We start from the raw sequence: 19,628 nt of genomic DNA, 5'->3' as shown, positions 1-19,628 counted from the left end.
CCTCTGTGGTCTAATTTTAACCACCTTGTCGTTACAGTGTGTGTCAGCCACCTGACCCCACTATGACCTCTGACCTTACGCCCCAGCTACTGCTTGCACTATGGAGAATTATGTAATGGGTCCAGGACTTTCCTTTTTGGCATGAGGCTGCCGCCACTGAATAGAGAGGAGGTAGGGGTGAAGGAGTGAGAAGAGGGTAGAGAGGAGAACATTATAAGCTTGAGACAGATGGTCCTTGGCTCACTTGGATGACCATAGGAACTCTTGCTTGGTCTATAGCAGACACCTACCCAGGGAAGAGAGAAAGTGTGCTATGAGAGTGTCTTCAGACAGGTGGGCAGTAGCACCACTGCTGTTAGGGCACAGGCTGGGTGGTAAGCTGTATGGCTCAGGAAGTGTGTGTGTGAATCCTGGCCAAGAGGGAGAAAGGCCACATGTGTGGACGTGGGACTCCTGGAGATGGGGATTTCCAGGGCACAGCAGGACTCTGGGAGGCAGACATCCTGAGCCTGCCTGCAGCACATCCTTAGATGTTCAGTGGGAATTGTCCATCGTGTGGCAGACAAGCAAAAGCGAGGTCCCCCCACCTCCCCGGTTTTTCATCTCCATCTTTCTGTATGCTATGTTCCTATAGAGAGCAAGGGTACTAATGCTGAACTGACCAAAAAGGCTTTCTCCCGGTCTGTTAGCTGTTACTAAGAGGTCTGTTAACTGTTTAGAGGGAAAATTAACCTACTCTCTTAGGAGTATCCTCTCTTCTTTGCAATCCAATCAGTTGGGAGAACAGTGACAGTTGTGCATTCTCCTTAGGTTTCTAAGGAGAGTGTGACAGTGAGAAATGCAGCATTGAGCTATTTAGTAGACAAGGGATCTGGGAGACAGAAATGCCAAGGACTTGCCCAGAGTCTAGAGAAACCGGCTGTCATGTGGCCCACCTGTGAGACAATTCCAACTTCATGTTGGAAGAATAAGCCCAGTACGAGGAGAGAAGACCACACTCTCTTCCCTATGGCATGCTCCAGAAGGCTTGTGGAAATATTCCCCTATTCAAAGTCTCTAGTAGTAAAGTCAGGACTATAAAAACACAATGAGGATGACAGAAACACAAGCAGTTTAATATGGCTAATAAGGGAAGTCTTTCAAACAGCCTGCAAAAAGCAAACTCCAAGATTATCTGCTTGTCCAAGGAGGATTTCCTGGTAGGAGAGGGGTTAAAGCTAGGTTCCCTGCTTGAAGAGGAAGGAGTCCAGATGAAATCTATGACATAATCCCTACAGTAACTCTGTTCATGAGCACATTTTTTCCATTCGGTATCAGTGAAAAGCTGAGAACGTAAATGGTATATGTTCATTGCAACCCGGGCAAACACTAGATCCTCTAGAGGAGAAAGAGCTAGAGAAGAGAAGCTTCTGGGATGGTCATAGTTGGGGCTGGACTAGGGCTAGAAGTAGGTAAAGTACTGCTGGCCTGAGAACCTTCTCAGTACATATTCTTGGTGGCAGTCCTGGGCCTTCTGCAGGGAGAGCCAATGTAGGGGATTATCAAGAACTCCAAAAAATTAACGGACAAATGCTCACATAAATCATTCCAGCTCTGAACAACAAAAAAACAAACAAACCTGGGGCTTTAGATCAGGGAAGAGCTGAAAGAAAGGCATCCAAAGAAAGCCCCTTTCTTTTCCCCTAAACATTGTCTGAGGCAGCTTGCCCCATCATCAGCAGGAACTGAAACCTCGAGCTTCAGGGCTCCAGTTATCACCCCGTGAGGTCCACACGCAAAGAACCAAGCAAAAAGGAAAACTGAAAACTCAATGTGGGGAGGCGACACTGGCACCTGTCCGATTTCCAGGCTCAGTTCCTTAGCGACATAACATGAGCCAGCAGTAGGGGAGTGGGAGGTGGGGACAAGGAGAAAGCTAGGTCTTGAGAAAAGCGGGAAGAAACCTCTAAGTTGCCAGAGAAGTCCGGCTTATTGGTCTTCTTAAGTGGGGAGGTGGATTAGTTTTGAAAACTGGCAACTCTCCATAGCCACACTGCAGGGACCTGCACAGTTGGGCAGAGATGTCTAGAGGTAGGGAAGGGTGAGAGAGAAGGAAGGTGGGAAGAGGATGAGAGAAAAGGAACTGACCACCAGACAACACATATTAATGTACACTGAGTTCCAAGGCAGCAACCCAGAGCAGCCTCTGGGTAGGAGAAAACCCCTGTGCAGCCAGGGAATGTGAGCAGGGGTTGGAGAGCTGAACCAGGCCTCTGGATGCAAGCTCTAGGGAAAGAGGAACTCACAATATTTTTATTGGGTCCCTGTTTCTCCAAACAGTCCCCTTGGAAGTCATGAGTAAAACAGTTGCTAGTCACTTTGTAAGATTTCTTTTGCTGAACTTTTGGTTTGTGGGAATCAGAATTTAAACCCGCGCTATCAGCCAGTCCTTTTTTTCTGAACTTAAAAAGTCTAGCTTGCTACTGCTCCTCTGGCTAAAGAAAAAAATCACACAGGTTTTCCCCTCACAAACTCAAGTTTACAGGTTGTTTTTCTTGTTGCTCTTAAATGGAGCCAATTATTCTCACATTTGTTGAAACCTTCAATCAAACTTTACAGCTTGTTAATTTTACAGAATGTCCTCAGAGCAAATAAGATGCAGACAGGAAAAGTGAAGTCTTGCTAAGATTATTAAGGAACCTTAAAATAGCCTTCAAATCTACCACCAAGACTGGTAAAATACAGGCTGCTTGGCTGGCTTCTGAGTTCAATTAGCAATAGGCTAATTATCATCTTTAATGAGCCAAGCCTATAGGATTTGCTACAAGACTAATATGTTTTCACAAACCAGGAACTTCTAACTATGAGCATCTTACCCTCACAGGAGACTGAAGGGTAGAAAGCACAATTCTGTACAGGCCAAGGGTGGGTCAGCCCAAGACAGGGTCTGCCAATGAAAATTCAGACACAGAAATAAAGAATACCACACAGGGAATCCTCTGGAGCTGAGAAGACAGAGGAAATGGTTTATTCACATTCCTAGGGGGAGGGGCTTCCTGGCAGGGAGCAGACTCCTGGCAGGAGAAAGAATGGCTAGTAGGATGCACAATCAACTCAGATGATAAATGCAGCACTTTAGGACAGGGAGACACTCACTCATAGCCTACCTGAGCCAGAGCAAGTTGATTTCGAAGGGAGAGAGATGGTCAGGGGTGAGAGAGGAGAAAGGAAGCTATGCTGAAGCTGAATGACCATGGGTCAGAAGAAGAAACCCAAGGGATCAACTCAAACAGCCCTGTTCCCTACCCTGATGCATTGTGGTCTCATTTTTATGCAAGGCACCAAGTATTGGCCACTTCCTCGGTCACTCTATGTGTCTGTGTATGTGTGTGTGTGCCAGTACAGGGACTTGAATTCAGGATCTCAAGCTCTCCCCTTAGCTTTTCTGCTCAAGGCTGGTGGTACTCTACTACCACTTTTGGCTTGTTGCTGATCTGAGTTAAGGGTCTCATACATTTTTCTGCTCAGGCAGGCTTTGAACCACAATCCTCATAGCTCAGCCTCCAGAATAGCTAGGATTATAGTCCTGAACCACCAGCTTCTGGCTCTCCTAAGTCACTTCCAAATCCAATGTCCAGAAACAGTCCTAGTCCTAAGGCTGGCCTGAGTCACAAGATAAAATGTTAACAGCATTGGTCAGTCCGCAGCTATGACACTATTCCATTATATGGGTCAAATGTGTTGTTTTTCTTCTCAGTGGAGATAATATGGCTGTCACTAATCAGCTGGCATTATATAGCTGCCTGTTCTCAAAGTGGTGAGTGACCTGCTCTCCATACCCATATTCATCATGTTTACAAACAAGTATACCAGCAATTAAGTCTTCTAATGTGGCAAGAAGGAAGCCAAGACAACACAGAATCCTCTGCCCTTGAGCTCCTTTTTGCTCAAGGCTAGCCCTCTACCACTTGAACCACAGCGCCACTTCTGGCTTTTTCTGTGAGTAAATGGAGATAATAATCTCACGCACTTTTCTGCCCCAATGGCTTCAAATTGTGATCCTCAGATTTTAGCCTTCTGGATGGCTTGGTATGAGCACTGGTGCCTTGCTTCTGAGTTCAAGTCTTAACTGCTACTTCTTAACTATGTGTCTAGAGACAAGATACTAAACCTTTCAGAGCCTTTTTGCTCAAGTTGTTAGTCAAGCTTAGAGGAGATAATACAAACCAAAAATTGAGCCAGATGCCAGGGCCTACTTAAGTACTCAATAAACAAGTAGTTGATATTTTTCCTCCTTCCCTTTGCTTCATTTTGCTCAGAGGCAGGAGGGGCATTGTGTCTCACATCACTGAGATGTGAGAGAGGAGATTGGAAGCCAAACCCAGGAAGCTAGTTAGCATGGAGCTAGTTAGTACATAGCCTAGCACTGGAGGAGGAGCCTGGAATGCTCACCTGGCTGCTGAAGCTGCTGAAATGCTGTATTCAGGTTAAAGCACCAGACACAGACTAGACTACTGAGCAGGCCACTTGTTAGAGGGAAGGTCTGGCGTCTCTATCTAGTAGGTTCTTCCCTTTACCTTAAAAAAATGTTTTGTTTTTTTTTTGGGTGGGGGAGCTAGTACTGAAGTTTGTACTTCCTAGGCAAGTACTATGCCACTTGAGACACCACATCTCCCAGCTCTTTTACCTTTTGTTAAACTTTGGGTAGGATCTCAAGCTTTTTGCCCAGTGTCAGCCTCAATTTGTTAACAACCCTTTTGTCTCCCTCCCACACTCATGCTTCTTGAGTGGCTGGGATTACAGTTATGTGTCACCATATCTAGACCTCCCTCTCCCTATTTTCCACAAAGACCTAACCATATTATATATGCATATATATGTGCATGCTACAGGACTCTGAAAAGTTCATAAGAACCTGAGTTTGACAGGCACCAGTGGCTCACACCTGTAATCCTAGCATCTCAGGAGGCTGAGATCTGACGATGACAGTTCAAAGCCAGCCTGGGCAGCAAAGTCCATGAGATCCTTATCTCTAACTAACCGCCAGAAAAACTGGAAGTGGCACTGTGGCTCAAGTGGTAGCCTTGAACTGAAGAGCTCAGGGACAGTACGCAGGCCCAAAGTTCAAGCCCCGTGACTGACACCCTCCCCTCCCCCAAAAGAAAAATAACAGAACCACGACTTTAGGATAAGTATGCCATTATGGCATTAATACCTATAAGAAGTAAAATCTTGTGGTAACCCAAAAGTGCCTTGCTACCTGGCTCTTTCACAGTGGGGGTTGGCTTTGCCTTTGCTAATTATGTCTTCCTTGAATAAGACTCAGCAGAATCTTTGCCTCAGGTCTCCCCAAATGGAAGTAATGATGAGAAAATTTCAACTATGGTATTGTCCACCCACCTGAATTTCCCGAGGTTGGACATTTTGAACAAAGCCAGCTTGGAGCCTGGACTTCCCTGGGCTAAATGCAACTCGCTTTTGTAAACTGTTCCCCCTGGAAAGAAACTATCATCTCCTCTTAGAGCTCTGAACTCTGCTATTTCAACAAGGTGCACATTGAATAGTGAGGGCACTAAAGAGAGCAGTAGCTTGGGCTGCAGTCCAATCCTGCTTCCCCTGCAGTGTGTTCCAGCTTAACCAACCATGTTGGCAGGAGTTGGGGCAGATACTGGCACTGCCAACACAAGCCTTTCAGGTCTGGCTTTTGGTAGTCTGAAACCTGGAACTTAGGCACTGGGGCCCTCACTCACTGAACCAGCAGGGGAGGCTACAAGCTCAGCCCCTGGGGATGAAAGTCTGCTGTCTATCTCAGTCTGCAAATAACTATAGTGTTTCCACACAGCTAGTTAGTTCTGGGCAGGGCTGCTGAATCTCAGGATCTAGTCACTTTGAATCAAATTCTTATTTGCCTTCCAGCAGCCAGGCCCAGGAGGCTACCCCTAAGGTTTGTGTTCATGCTCCCTTGCATATTTGTATGTGGTTTTATTTATTCTGTGTGGAGTGTCCTTTCTGAGACATCAGTGGCATTCAACAGCATATTTACATTCAATACAGCAAATTTTTACTAAGTGTCTACTGTGTGATAAGGAATTCAGCAAGGAACAAGACAAAGTCCCTGTTCTAGTGGGGTGAGGGAAGGAATGTTCATTCCAGGTAGATCAAAGGACTAAATCAAGAGAAGACTATATGCCCATTGGTCATTACCTATAGCACCCAGGAAGGCAGAATTCTCTTCCCTCAAGGGAGGAGGAAGACATAAAACAGAGATCTCCTGGGCTTGGGACTATTTCTTAGCGGTAGAGTGCTTGCCTTGCATAATGAAGTCCTGGGTTCGATTCCTCAGTACCACATAAAACAGAAAAAGCCAGAAGCAGCACTGTGGCTCAAGTGGTAGAGTGCTATCCTTGAGCAAAAAGAAGCCAGGGACAGTGCTCAGGCCCTGAGTTCAAGCCCCAGGACTGGCAAAAAACCAACCAAACAAACAAAAAAAACCCCAAACCCAGAGATCTCCTTTATGCCTTTCAGGCTGATGAACCTGAGGATGTCATGATGGAGACCTCCCTTGGGCTCAACCTTGCTAGGAGATGAATCCCAGCCTATCTCCATGCTTTATAATCTGGTAAGCCCTTTTTTCCTTTATGATCCCCCCAACAGGACACTGCTGTCCTAACTCCAGGCCCTAGGCAATGAGTGTGCAATCTACCCTCCTCATGGGCCATTTGTTCATAGGTGTTTTTTTTTTCTGTTTTGTTTTAAACAGACTTTGTCTTTATAGAATCACTTCACCTTATTCTTTCACTTTAAGCATGACAAAAATGTGTGTGTGTGCGCGCACACGCACACACATGGGCATTTGGGCTTAATCTCAGGGCCTTAATCTCAGGGCCTTCTATTTGAGCCACAGCACCACTTCGGGCTTTTTGCTGGTTCACTGGGGATAGGGGTCTCATGGACCTTTCTGGCTAGGCTGGCTTCAGTTCTCAGTCCTCAGATCTCATCCTCCTAAGTAGCTAGGATTATAGGGATGAGCCACAAGTGCCTGGCAAAACTTTTTTTTTTCTTTCTGGGCACTGGTGACATATACTAGAAAGCTTAGCTATTCAGGAAATTGTGATCTGAGATCTAAGGATCCCAGGTCGAAGCCAGCTGGGGCAGGAAAGTCTGTGAGACTCTTACCTCCACTAAACTACCAAAAATCCAGAAGTAGAGCTATGGCTCAAGAGCTAGAGTGCTAGCTTTGAGCAAAGAGAAGGTCAGGGACAGAACCCAGGCCCTGAATTCAACCCCCATGACCAGCACATATACAACACAAACAACACCCCCCCCCTTTTTTTAATTTAAGAGTCTTGTTAAGTAGCATAGGCTGGTATTGAACATGCAATCTTAGTTATTTGGAAGGAAGGGACTGGAAGGATCACAATTCCTGAGCAAAAAGTTATTGAGACCTCATTTAAATAGACACGAGAAAAAGCTGGGCACAGTTGTGTACACATCCTAGCTATGCAAGGAAGCATAAATAGGAAGATAGAGGTCAATGTTAGCCTGTGTATAAAAAGGACTAGAGGCATGGCTCAAGTGATGGGAGTACCTATTCTACCAGCTGAGCTACGGAAGGGGCCGAAGGGAGTACCTATTCTAGCAAGTGCAATTTCTGAGTTCAAACCAGCACTGCCCCCCTCCCCCCAAAAAAAGGCTTTTGAAGAAGGCATTTAGTCTTTGTCTCTCCTGCCAGGTATCCCTGGTATGCTATACCTCTCTTGCCCTACACCATGTGATAGAGTCTATACAAGACATCCTGGGTATACAAAACAGAACAAGGCCAGCACAGTTCTTGAGTTCATAGGATTTTCTGTCCAGGGAGGGGATTCTAAAGAAACTTGAAAACTATTCTTATTTCAGCCTCAAGGGGTTAGACTTACAATTTGTTAATCTTTTTTTTGACTCTATTAGCAGCCTTCAACTCTGTGTTATTCATATGCTACAACTTGAGCTTCCTTGTCCTCTAGGGTTGGGAGGGGCTTAACAATCACTGCAGGCTGTAAAAAAAAGTACCTCCTCTGAGCATCCCTCAGTGATACAACCCTTTCTTGAAATTTTAGGTAAAAAACTTCAAGACATGAGAGGAGCTTTTAAAAATCAAGCAATACTTACTATTAAGCAATTGATTTTCATTAACTGTGTAAACAGATTCTTTTGTTGTTAAAACTGGTAAACTTTCAGTCCTTATCATGCAATATGAGAGGACTGTTGCTAGGAGAAGCACATTCCATTTTTTTTTGAATGTTCTAATTGTAAAAGTGCTCACTGCTTGTCTACCTACTCCCCCTCTGTGCCATTACTAGGGGCTTGAACTCAGGACCTTACACTCTTTTTTTTTGGCCAGTCCTGGGGCTTGGGACTCAGGGCCTGAGTGCTGTGCCTGGCTTCTTTTTGCTCAAGGCTAGCACTCTACCACTTGAGCCACAGCGCCACTTCTGGCTTTTTCTATATATGTGGTGCTGGGGAATCGAACCCAGGGCTTCATGTATGCAAGGCAAGCACTCTATCACTAGGCCATATTCCCAGCCCAGGACCTTACACTTTTACAAAGCTTTCTCAGGGCTAGCACTCTAGTACTTGAGCTGGACCTCTACTTCTGGGTTTTTGCTTGTTAACTGAGACCAGAGTCTTTTGAATTTTGTCTGCCCTAGCTAATTTGAAGCTTTGATCCTCAGATCTAAGCCTCCTGAGTACCTAGGATTGTTAAGTGTAAGCCACTGACACTCAGATTTTTTTTTTAAAAGTTCAACTCTGTCTTCTAATCCTTCTAAATCTGTTCTCTGGGGTCCCCTATAAACTCTAACCCTACTTCTATCTGACTGGCCTCAAATAATTGGGGGTTTGCTGAGCTGTACTTTCTATAGGCTAAACAATCCCACTTCCCAACTGCTCCTCACTTCCACAGTCTCCTTACCATCTTGCTTAATCTTTGTTTTGTTTTTTGCCAGTCCTGGGGCTTGGACTCAGGACCTTCGCCCTGTCCCTGGCTTCTTTTTGCTCAAGGTTAGCACTCTGCCTCTTGAGGCACAGTGCCACTTCCAGCTTTTTCTGTATATGTAGTGCTGAGAATCAAACCCAGGGCTTCATGCATGCAAGGCAAGCACTCTACCGCTAAGCCACATTCCCAGCCCCCTGCTTATTCTTTAACATTGTCTCCAAAAGTGAATGCCCATGTGTGGTCTGGCAGCAGCAAAGAGTGTAGAACACGCCTTGTTCTGCTCTAGACCTCAATTCTATAAAGGACTAAATGACCTAACTTTGTTGTTCACCTTGAACTACTGACAAACTGTGAGCTTCTAATCAAACTGTTTTCACTTATGTGGCTAAATCATGTCTCTTCCCACTGAATGTAAGCACTACCTACATTATTTTTCAAGGTCTCTTTGTGCTGTGTATTTACCCCTGCACTGCACATTTTGCTGTATTCTTGTTCCACTGAGCTCTACTATAGATCCAAAGCCTGTTATCTGAGAATGCACAGCCTCTCAAGCTCATACCATCAATAACTACACCCAACTGGTTTGATTATTCTTCTCATTACCTTTCTCTCGATGATACACTTTGATTTTTCTGAGTTCTTTTTAAAAAAAATATATTTTTAAAATTGTTACTATAAAGGTGATATACAGAAGGTTACAATTATGTAAGTCAGGTAATGAGTATGTTTCTTTTTGGATAATATCAATCCTTCCCTTCCCCTCCCCCAGTTTTCCCCTCTTGTTTCTACCCACAAGTTGTATAGTTTATTTTCCACTTAGTATCTGGAGTACCACTGCTGCAGTTGTTCACCATTTGTCCCCCCATTTTTGTGTAAATAGAGTTCTTGAGGGCAAGCTCTGTGTGTGTGTGTGTGTGTGTGTGTGTGTGTGTGTGTGTGTGTGAAGTAAAAGCTGCCTACATGTAGTATGAGAACTCATAGTATGCACTATGAGAACTTGGACCATGGGAATGACTCATCATGCAGGCAGATGGCTTAGGACCATTCCAGATGACCTAACAGGGGTGCTGACCACATTGTATACTGTGTGAATCATGCTCCCTGAAGTTGTGTAACACAGATCCTCTGGCTAGACTCAAGAGATGCTACTCTGCTTCGGGTGCTGCTCCTGGAGGAGCCGCAGAATCCCTAAGGGATAGGTGTCTCTTTGGCCAGGCTGCCTTCAGGGTTTCTAATGTGAAATAAGATACCATGAGAAGCCAAGCTCTGTGCATGTCTTGCCTTGTCTTAAATAGAAGCTGTTTTTCTTGGGCAAGATACAATGGATCTTGACTAGATGTGAGGCTTAATACTACTCTTCAAAGCACCAATGACTTTTTGTTTTTGATATTTTGGTTCTGGAATCGAATCCAAGGCCTTATACATACTAAGTGTGTGCTTTGCCACTGAGCTAAATCCCCAGTGGCTAATGTAATATTTTGGGGGAAAAAAGAAATAACAGCTTTATCTGGAGAACTCCCATGGAAAATTAAAAATCATTGTGCAGAAAAATTTTGCGATGCCAGCTGAGGGAGAAACCATTTTAAGTTGCATTTTCAAGTCTTACATTTCTAGAGTCCTAATTCTAAAATGTGGTCTGTGTCTCATAGTTGAAGACAAGACATGCTCTGATAACTAAAAGTAATTAAAGTTTATTCATAGCTTGGATTAAGTCAAATGCCTGGCACAGAGGGCAAAGTCAGTAAGCATTATTTGTCTTTGTCACCTCTAATAACTGAAAAGCATTTTTCAGAACTACTTGCATCAGAATCACTTAATTAATGAGCCTGTTTAAGCAGACTCCTGCTGGGGATCCATGGCTGTAATCCTAGTTACTCAGGAGGTTGAGATCTGAAAAATGTGGTTTGAAGCCAACCTGTGAAAGAAAGCCCCTGAGATTCCTATCTCCAATTAACTACCAAAAAGGCTGGAAGTAGAGCTATGGCTTAAGTGTAGAGTGCTAGCCTTCAGCATAAAAGCTCAGGGACCGTCCAGACTGAGTTCAAGCTCCAGGATAGGTACGCACACACACAAATGCAGATTCCTAGACTCCACTTTGGACTAAACAATTGCTCCAGGTACTTATGAACACTGAAGTTTGATAATTACTGTTTTAAACACTGTAAGCTGGGCATTGGTGGCTCACACCTGTAATCCTAGCTACCTCAGGAGGCTGAGATCTGAGGATCATAGTTAAAAGCCAGCCTGGGCAGCAAAGTCTGTGAGACTCTTATCTCCAATTAACCACCAGAAAACTGAAAATGGTGCTGTGGCTCCAGTGGTAGTGCTAACCTTGAATTGAAGAGCTCAGGAACAGCTCCCAGGGCCAGAGTTCAAGCCCCACAACCAAAAAAAAAAAAAAAAGAAAAAGAAAAACAAAACGCTGTAGAAGATTTGGTAAAAATGGTCACAAAGTTGTTAAAATGCTCACAATTTTACCCTACTCTTTAAAATGCAGCTGTATTTTAGCTAAGATGCAAATAATCTTACCTTATACCCTCAACTCCCACCCCGTTTTTGAGACAGAGTCTCATTATTTTGCCTAGGCTGGCCTCTAGCTTCTGGGCTCAAGAAATCCTCCTGCTTTAGTTTTCCGAGTAGCTAGGATTGTAGGCATGCACCACTGTACCAGCTCATACCTTACACTTTTCTAGGACTTAGAAAATCCTCATCATCCTATGTAGTTACTATTACTCAGGTAACATAGAAGGAAACTGAAATTCAATGGAATTAAATAACATGTTCAGCAGAGCTAAGATCTGAAGGCAGATGCAATAACCTCCTAGTCCAAAGCTCCAGCCACCTCACTAGAGTTGCTTTCCTAGGAAAGCACCATTGGGCCTCCCAGGGCACAACAAAACATGCTGCGTGCTTCATGCACCCTCCAAGACTAGAGTGAACACTCAGTGACTGGTTAATACATGCCAGGCACTGTGCCAAATGCTTTACTTGAACCAACTCAATTCCCACCACAACCTCATAAAGTAGGTACCTCATTACCTCAGTTACACAGAGGAGGAAATCAAGGCACAAAGAAGCGAGTAACTTGCTCAAGGAAGAAAGTAGAGGGGCTGGAATGTGTCTTTGCTCTTACTGTTCTAACTACCTACAGCCTCCAAGGGTCCAGAGCATTTGCATGTATGTGAGGTAGAAAAATCTCACAATCTCTACAAGGGGAAAGAGCTGTCCCAGTATGGAAAGTTACATGAGAAAATAAGAGGGAGGGAGAATAGCAGTCTCTTACTTTTTTTTTTGGGGGGGGGGAGAAGGGGGAGGAGGGAGGCTGGAACTCAGGGCACTGTTCCTGAGCTTCTTTTTTGCTCAAGATTAGCGCTCTACCACTTGAACCACAGTACCACTTCTGTTTGATTTTTTTCTGAATAGTTTAGTAGAGATAAGTGTCTCATGAACTTTCCTGCCCAGTCTGGCTTCGAACCATGATCCTCAGTTCTCAGCTTCCTGAGTAGTTGGGATTACAGGCAGAAGCCACCAGTGCCTGCCTTTCTTGCTAAGTTTTTTTTTTTTTTGCTAGTCCTGGGCCTTGGACTCAGGGCCTGAGCACTGTCCCTGGCTTCTTTTTGCTCAAGGCTAGCACTCTGCCACTTGAGCCACAACGCCACTTCTGGCCATTCTCTATAAGTATGGTGCTGGGGAATCGAAGCCAGGGCTTCATTTATGCGAGGCAAGCACTCTTGCCACTAGGCCATATTCCCAGCCCCTCTTGCTAAGTTTTTGAAGAACAAACTCCTTCTAGGATGGATACACTTCTCCTAGGCAGCTGACATTCCACAAGAGGTCTGGAGAATGCAAGATCTAATGGAAATATCACCTCATGATCTCTTGTGTGAACTCATCAGGAGTTACTGAACCTCATCTGCAAAATGCTAACAATTTCCATTTTCTCCCTAAAATTTTTTACTACAACAACAGCTGGGCACAATGGTACATAGCTGTAATTCTAGCACCTAGGAGGCTGAGGCAGGAAGATTTTGAGGTCAGCCTGGATACTATAGGAAGACCCTGTCTCAACGGTTTTGTTTTTCATTATAAAGCTATAGTTGATAAATTTTTTGTGTGCCAGTACTGGGGCTTGAACTCAGATTCTGGGCACTGTCCCTGAGCTTCTGTGCTCAAGGCTAGCTAGTACTCAGCTATAGCTCCATTTCTGGTGCGCATGTGCGCGTGTGTGCGTGCATGCATGCGTGTGTGTGTGTGTGTGTGTGTGTGTGTTTAATTGGAGATAAGTCTCATGGACTTTTTTGTCCAGGCTGGCTTCGAACTGCAATTATCAGATCTCAGCCTCTGAGTAGTTAGTATTACAGTCTTGAGCCACTGGACCTGGCTAATAATCATGTTTTTATGGAGTTTTAAAGTGATTTTATGGGGCTGGGGATATGGCCTAGTGGCAAGAGTGCTTTCCTCCTATACATGAAGCCCTGGGTTCAATTCTCTAGCATCACATATACAGAAAACGGCTAAAAGTGGCGCTGTGGCCCAAGTGGCAGAGTGCTAGCCTTGAGCAAAAAAAGAAGCCAGGGACAGTGCTCAGGCCCTGAGTCCAAGCCCCAGGACTGGCCAAAAAAAAAAAAAAAAAAAAAAAAGAACTATTAAAGTGGACATTATTTAAAAAAATATAAAGTGATGTTATAATTCATGAACACAAGGCAATTAAAGCAAGCTAATTAACATAGCAGCTCAGATTACATATTTGTGGCAATACGAGGGTTTGAACTCAGGGCCTCACACTTGCTAGGTAGTTGCTCTACTACTGCCAAACAACATACCTAGTCCTTTTCTGTGCTAGTTATTTTCAGGTAAGGTATTACTTCCTGCCCAGGTGTGTGCCTGGACTATAATCCATCTATTTTTGGCTTCTTGTTATAGCTATAATGACAGAATGCATCACCATACCCAGCCTCTTCCAGTGAGACACAGTTTCATGGACTACTCTGCCTAGTTCTGGCTGGGACCCACAATCCTTCTTAATGTCAGTCTCCCATGGAGCTAGGATGACAGGGGCACACCATAGCACCCCACTCTGGGTTGAAAAGGGATCTCACAAACTTTTCTGCTAAGGATGGCCTCAAACTGCAATCCTTCTGGAAGTTTTCAGCATCTCAAGTAGTTGAGATTATAGTCCTGAGCCACTGGTGTTCTGCTGTCACCTCACATTCTCATTATTTCTTGTGGTAATAACATTTGAAATTCATTCGCTTACTATATTAATTGCATTCACCATGCTACCTAGTAACTCTAAAACTTAAAAAAAAAACAAAAACACACAAACCTCCACAAATTCCTTCTTCCTCCTGAGACTTTGTAGCCTTTAGCTCTCATCTTTCTGATCCGCTCCTATCTCCAGCCCCTGGTACTCACCATTGTACTTTTCTTCTGAATTGTTTTATATTCCACATGTAAGTTAGAATACCTAGCTCTTTTTCTATACCTGGCTTATTTCACTTATGATGTTTCTTTAATTCCATCCTTATTAGAGGAAAATGATAGCAAAGAAAATGCTATTTATTAATTTATCTCAGAGGTGGGGCTTGAGCTCAGGGCCTGGGCACTGTCCCTGAGCTTCTCTGCTCAGAGCTAGTGCTCTACCACTTTGAGTCACAGCATCTCTTCTGGGTTTCTGGGAGTTAATTGGAGATAAGAGTCTCATGGATTTTCCTGCCTGAGCTGGTTTTGAACTGTGTTCTTCCAATCTCAGCCTCCTGAGTAGATAGGATTACAGGCATGAGCCACCAGTTCCTGGCCATTGTCTTCTTTTTAAGGGGTAAAGAAAGAGCTGAATGGCTCAGGGACAGCACTCAGGCCCAGAATTCAAGCCCCATGACTGACCAAAAAAAAAAAAAAAGAAGAAGAAGAAAAGGCTAAATGGTACTCCTGAGTATGTATACATTTTCTGTATCCATTTATCTGCTGATAGAAATATAGTTTGACTCTATGGGCTGGGAATATGGCCTAGTGGGCAAGAGTGCTTGCCTCGTATACAGGAAGCCCTGGGTTCGATTCCCAAGCACCACATATATAGAAAATGGCCAGAAGTGGCGCTGTGGCTCAAGTGGCAGAGTACTAGCCTTGAGCAAAAAGAAGCCAGGTCCTGAGTTCAAGGCCCAGTACTGGCAAAAAAAAAAAAAAAAAAAAAAAAAAAAAAGAAATATAGTTTGACTCTATAACTCGCCAATTGTAAATAATAATGTAATGAACATGAGAATGAAGATATGTTTTCAACAAAATGATTGAAGATCTTTTGGTAAATACCCTGGGTGGAACTGCTGGATCTTTCTTTCCATTCATAAGGTCCCATAATTCTGGACAGTGGTCTTAGAAAGGAGGAAGGGCAATCTTGTTACTGGGCTTGATGGTGGCCCAGGGGACTATGACAAGAGCTGGGCCTGGCCTATTTGAAAGGGCTAACAATTCAAAATTTGAACTAACTGGGTGAGGAGCTGGAGATAAGGTGGGAAAGGTGGCTGGTGTTCTTTTCATATGATAAGCCACGCGGGAAGATGGGAAGATTTTGAACAGCACAAAGCTGTTCTGGCCAGAGCTGAGGAAGAAACAGCAGACCAGTGTATAAAACTCCAAAGCGGAAAATTTCTGTTGGTGTCCAAACTAAGTCTTTGGCTGTCTGTAAGGCTTGGAGAGACTTACACTGATATTTTAATCACCTGTTTAGTGTTCTGAAGACTCTTGTCAGCGGCCTCCCTGAGCTTGCTCCAGCAGGCAGAAGGGAGCTGCTGGCTCACATAACATGTACTTGTGTGAGCTATTTCTTTCCCATGGCTGTCTCCAACACTCCGTAGCTCCCACTGGACCATTTGGAGGGTAAAAGCCAAACCTCTGGGCCCACAAGACAGAAGACTTTTTGGCTAACTTCTCATCAAATCCAAAGTCAAGAGAGGCCCCTTAAGAAAGGTATAAGGTATGGTCTCTGGACACCAGTCTGCTATCAGCATTTCTGTGGCAGCACAGAGGAGGCAGGATGCCTTCCAGGCCTGTCACTCAGAAGCTTTGAAGCTCTCGAATATTTATAATGAAATAATATCCTGCAAGTGAAAAAAAAAAAACTGAACAAATTCAGGCTGGGCAGTTGTTACGAGCAAGCAAGAAGAGGTTCAGGTTAGTGACAAGTAGAGTATATTGGCATCTTAAGTCTCCCACAATTTTCATTGGTCACAGCTTCTCTGTGGCTACAATATCCTTTTTATTAGAAAGCTGGATATAGTGTGATGATTGATGGTTACTAGGCCTTAAGCCTAGTGTGTGTAAGATTTTGTAAGTGTGTATGTGTATGCACACCATGCTGTGGCCTGGACTCGAAGCATAGACTCTGTCTCTGAGCTTTTTAGCTCTACCATTTGAGCCACAGTCCTACTTCCAGTTTGTGTTGGTGAACTTGGAGATAAGACTCTTGTGTCCAGGCTGGCTTCAAACTGTGACCCCCAGATCTCAGCCTCTTGAGTAGGATTGTAAGTGCGAGCCACCAGTGTGCCAGCTATGCTATTTGGTTTCATTCTGTGAGATAGAAAGAACAGGAAACCGAAGCACAGAGAAAATGTACATCTAGAGGGGATGTGGGATTAGGAGAGATGGAGTAGAATTACAAAAGGGGTGACAATGATAAATATACATTGTAATCATAAGCTGACATGTTGGGTTGAAACTCCATTGTATACCTACTTAAAAGATAATTTAAAAAGAAGAAAATGTAGGGGCTGGGAATATGGCCTAGTGGCAAGAGTGCTTGCCTCGTATACGTGAGGCTCTGGGTTTGATTCCTCAGCCCCACATATACAGAAAATGGCCAGAAGTGGCGCTGTGGCTCAAGTGGTAGAGTGCTAGCCTTGAGCAAAAAAGAAGCCAGGGACAGTGCTCAGGCCCTGAGTTCACGGCCTAGGACTGGCCAAAAAAAAAAAAAAAGAAGAAGAAGAAAATGTAGTCCTTTTCTGGTTCATGAGCATGATGATTGGGTTCTCATGCGCTTGCGTGACATGTGCCTCCCTCTACACCTTGTTATACTATGGGCACATTACCCTTCTGACATGAAAACAAAAAAAGAAGAAAATGTATATCTAGTCAGTGAAACAGGTGGATTTGAACTGAAAGTGGTCATTCTCAAAAGAATGTGTTTAATCCATTAAATTGTTGTCTCTCAGGAGTACTTTTGCAAAGAGCCCAGAGTGCTTTTGTAGAAGAGACCTATTTCAAGTCCTTCTCACTTAAAAGACAGTACACTTGCCCTGGCCCAGCAGTGCCCAAAGGCACCTAGGACAAAGTAAACAATTTTTCATTTAGATGAATGCAGAGTGAATAGGTGCTTGGCTAAACTTCAAGAAAGAACACAAATTCTTTTTTTTTTTGGAGGGGGGGGGGAAGTCCTGGGGCTTAGACTCAGGGCCTGAGCACTGTCCCTGGCTTCTTTTCTTTTTGCTCAAAGCTAGCAATCTGCCACTTGAGCCACAGTGCCACTTCTGGCCATTTTCTGTATATGTGGTGCTGGGGAATTGAACCCAGGGCTTCATGTATAGGAGGCAAGCACTCTTGCCACTAGGCCATATCCCCAGCCCAAGAACACAAATTCTAAAGTGAAAAACTTCTCAGGGTACTCGCCCTGAAAGGAATTGTCTCATCCAGATTAATTTCATTTTCCTGGACACAATACAGCCAGCTGATAAGCTGAATTAATATACAGGAAACTCGTGATGGTTGGATTGTGTTAAGATCTATATATGAGATATATGAGCCAAGCACTGGTGGCTCAGGCCTGCAATCCTAGCTACTCAGGAGGCTGAGGTCTGAGGATCACAGTTCAAAGCCAGCTTGGGCTGGAAAGTCTGTGAGATTCTTATCTCTAACTAACCACCAGAAAACCAGAAGTGGTGCTGTGGCTCAAGTAGTAGAGCTCTGGCCTTCAGCAACAAAGCTCCGGTGCAGTGCTCAGGCCCTGAATTCAAGCCCCATGACAACCACCACCACCACCAATAAAAGACCTAAATATGAAAGTTCCCCTGAAAATTCTGTCCTGCTCTTACAGGAGATGTAGAGAGCAGAGTCCACTGGAGAGCATGGAAATGGAAATCAAAGCTCCCTCCTATCTGGAGCCCAAGGCTCTACAAATCCGTCAGTCCCAGAAACTTACTTTACAAACAAGATTGTGTTATTCATCAGTGAATCCTTGATCTTACATCAAGGTATGAAAGAAAAGGAAAGAATAATAGTTTACTTCTACTAGGGCTGTAGCTTAGGTATAAAGCATAAGCTTTAGCACCTGTGAGGTCTGGGTTTTACCTCCGGGATAAGAAAAACAAATGAATAAACAAACAAACAGAAAAATTACTTTTCAGTAGAAAGACCAGGATTAAGGAAGAGACACTGATTTCTGACTGGGATCACAGAGAATTCTTTTTTATCACAGAATTTTCTCTTTCCATTCCATTTCTTTCCTTTCCTAGGAAAGCTTCTTCAACTGTCTGCTTTCCGGAGCGGAGTTAACTTCCCTTTGTCTGGCCAGACCACTCTGTACATGCCATTGTTCCCTGCCTTGTTATGCCAGAATTCAAGTAGATAAGCTGCCTATATTCCCTTTAATGGAGGAAGGGAGGTGGGGGTCTCTCAAGGGAACTTTGCTTGCTGAGGGAAAGAGACTCTAGAGCAGCGAATAGCACATACTCCCCCCTCCTCAGAGACCTCAGAGGAATCTACTTATAAAGACTGCTGTTAGGGAAGAAAGAACAAGGAGGAAACAGAGGGGGTGGGGGGGACACTGGGACAGAGAGGTTTCAATCCCACAGGAATAACTTTGTAAGGACAAGGACAAGGCTGTGCTGTCACGAGGGCAAAATTAAACAGACCCATCTGATTATGACAGAAGGAAGGAGGGTGCTGGGAAAATGAAAAGAGCAATGCTTATAAACCACTGCATGCATGGGTTGGGGGGAGTATTGTTGGAAAAAAAGTATTCCAAAGCTGATGACAAGGCAGACAGGAAACCTCCACGGCCTTGCTGACAGGAAAGGAAGAATGAAATTCTGGGTCTTGTCTCTCTACAGGATTTCCAATAGGCATCTAAGTTTCCCCTCTTCCCTAGGGCGTGCTGACAGCTGGGAATACTGCCCTTCAGGTCAGGCAGGGCAGGGATCTGGACCTCTCAGGAGTTCACAAAGAGGTTCAGTAAGGACTCAAACCATCAGCCCGAACAAAAACGGGACTACCATTTCCTGTTGGGTTTCCATGCTATAAAAAGTAGGGGAGAACTGCCAACTACAAAGTGCTCTTACTGTCTTTTGTAGAAAATGGAGTATACAATGTATTGGGCTCCAGAATCTGACTTGTAAATCTAAGTGAGAACTAAAGGCTTACTAGAGGCTAGAGGCTTACACTGCTAAGAGATATTCTGCTTCCCCCACCTGCCAGTCTTTCTGTTCCATGTCTGCAGACTTCCAGGCAGTTGACAACAAAGTTGTATAGAGCCACTGGAGTAAGAGCAGTACTGGGCTTTGGCAGCTCCTACTGGACCCCAGTTCACTATGCTGTGTTCTTAAACAAGCCATCTGTGAAGGTTATTTAACTTGGAGCTGGAAGAGGGTGAGGATGTGGAAAAAATAAACTGAGCAGCCAAAGGAAG

The 19,628-nt window shown here is 44.3% G+C and overlaps 1 protein-coding gene and 1 non-coding gene across 3 annotated transcripts in view; one reads left to right on the top strand and one right to left on the bottom strand.

The window, feature by feature from the left end:
• Positions 1 to 19,628, bottom strand: part of Smg6 (SMG6 nonsense mediated mRNA decay factor) — a 249,996-nt gene that overhangs the window by 27,343 nt on the left and 203,025 nt on the right. The window lies entirely within an intron of this gene.
• Positions 16,943 to 17,047, top strand: LOC125366614. The gene has a single exon (XR_007213908.1). It is a non-coding gene; the product is annotated as a small nucleolar RNA U13 (small nucleolar RNA).

The sequence above is a fragment of the Perognathus longimembris genome, chromosome 17 (assembly GCF_023159225.1).
Source record: "Perognathus longimembris pacificus isolate PPM17 chromosome 17, ASM2315922v1, whole genome shotgun sequence".
In the NCBI taxonomy this organism is placed as follows: domain Eukaryota; kingdom Metazoa; phylum Chordata; class Mammalia; order Rodentia; family Heteromyidae; genus Perognathus; species Perognathus longimembris.
This window is presented reverse-complemented; position numbering and strand designations above follow the sequence as displayed.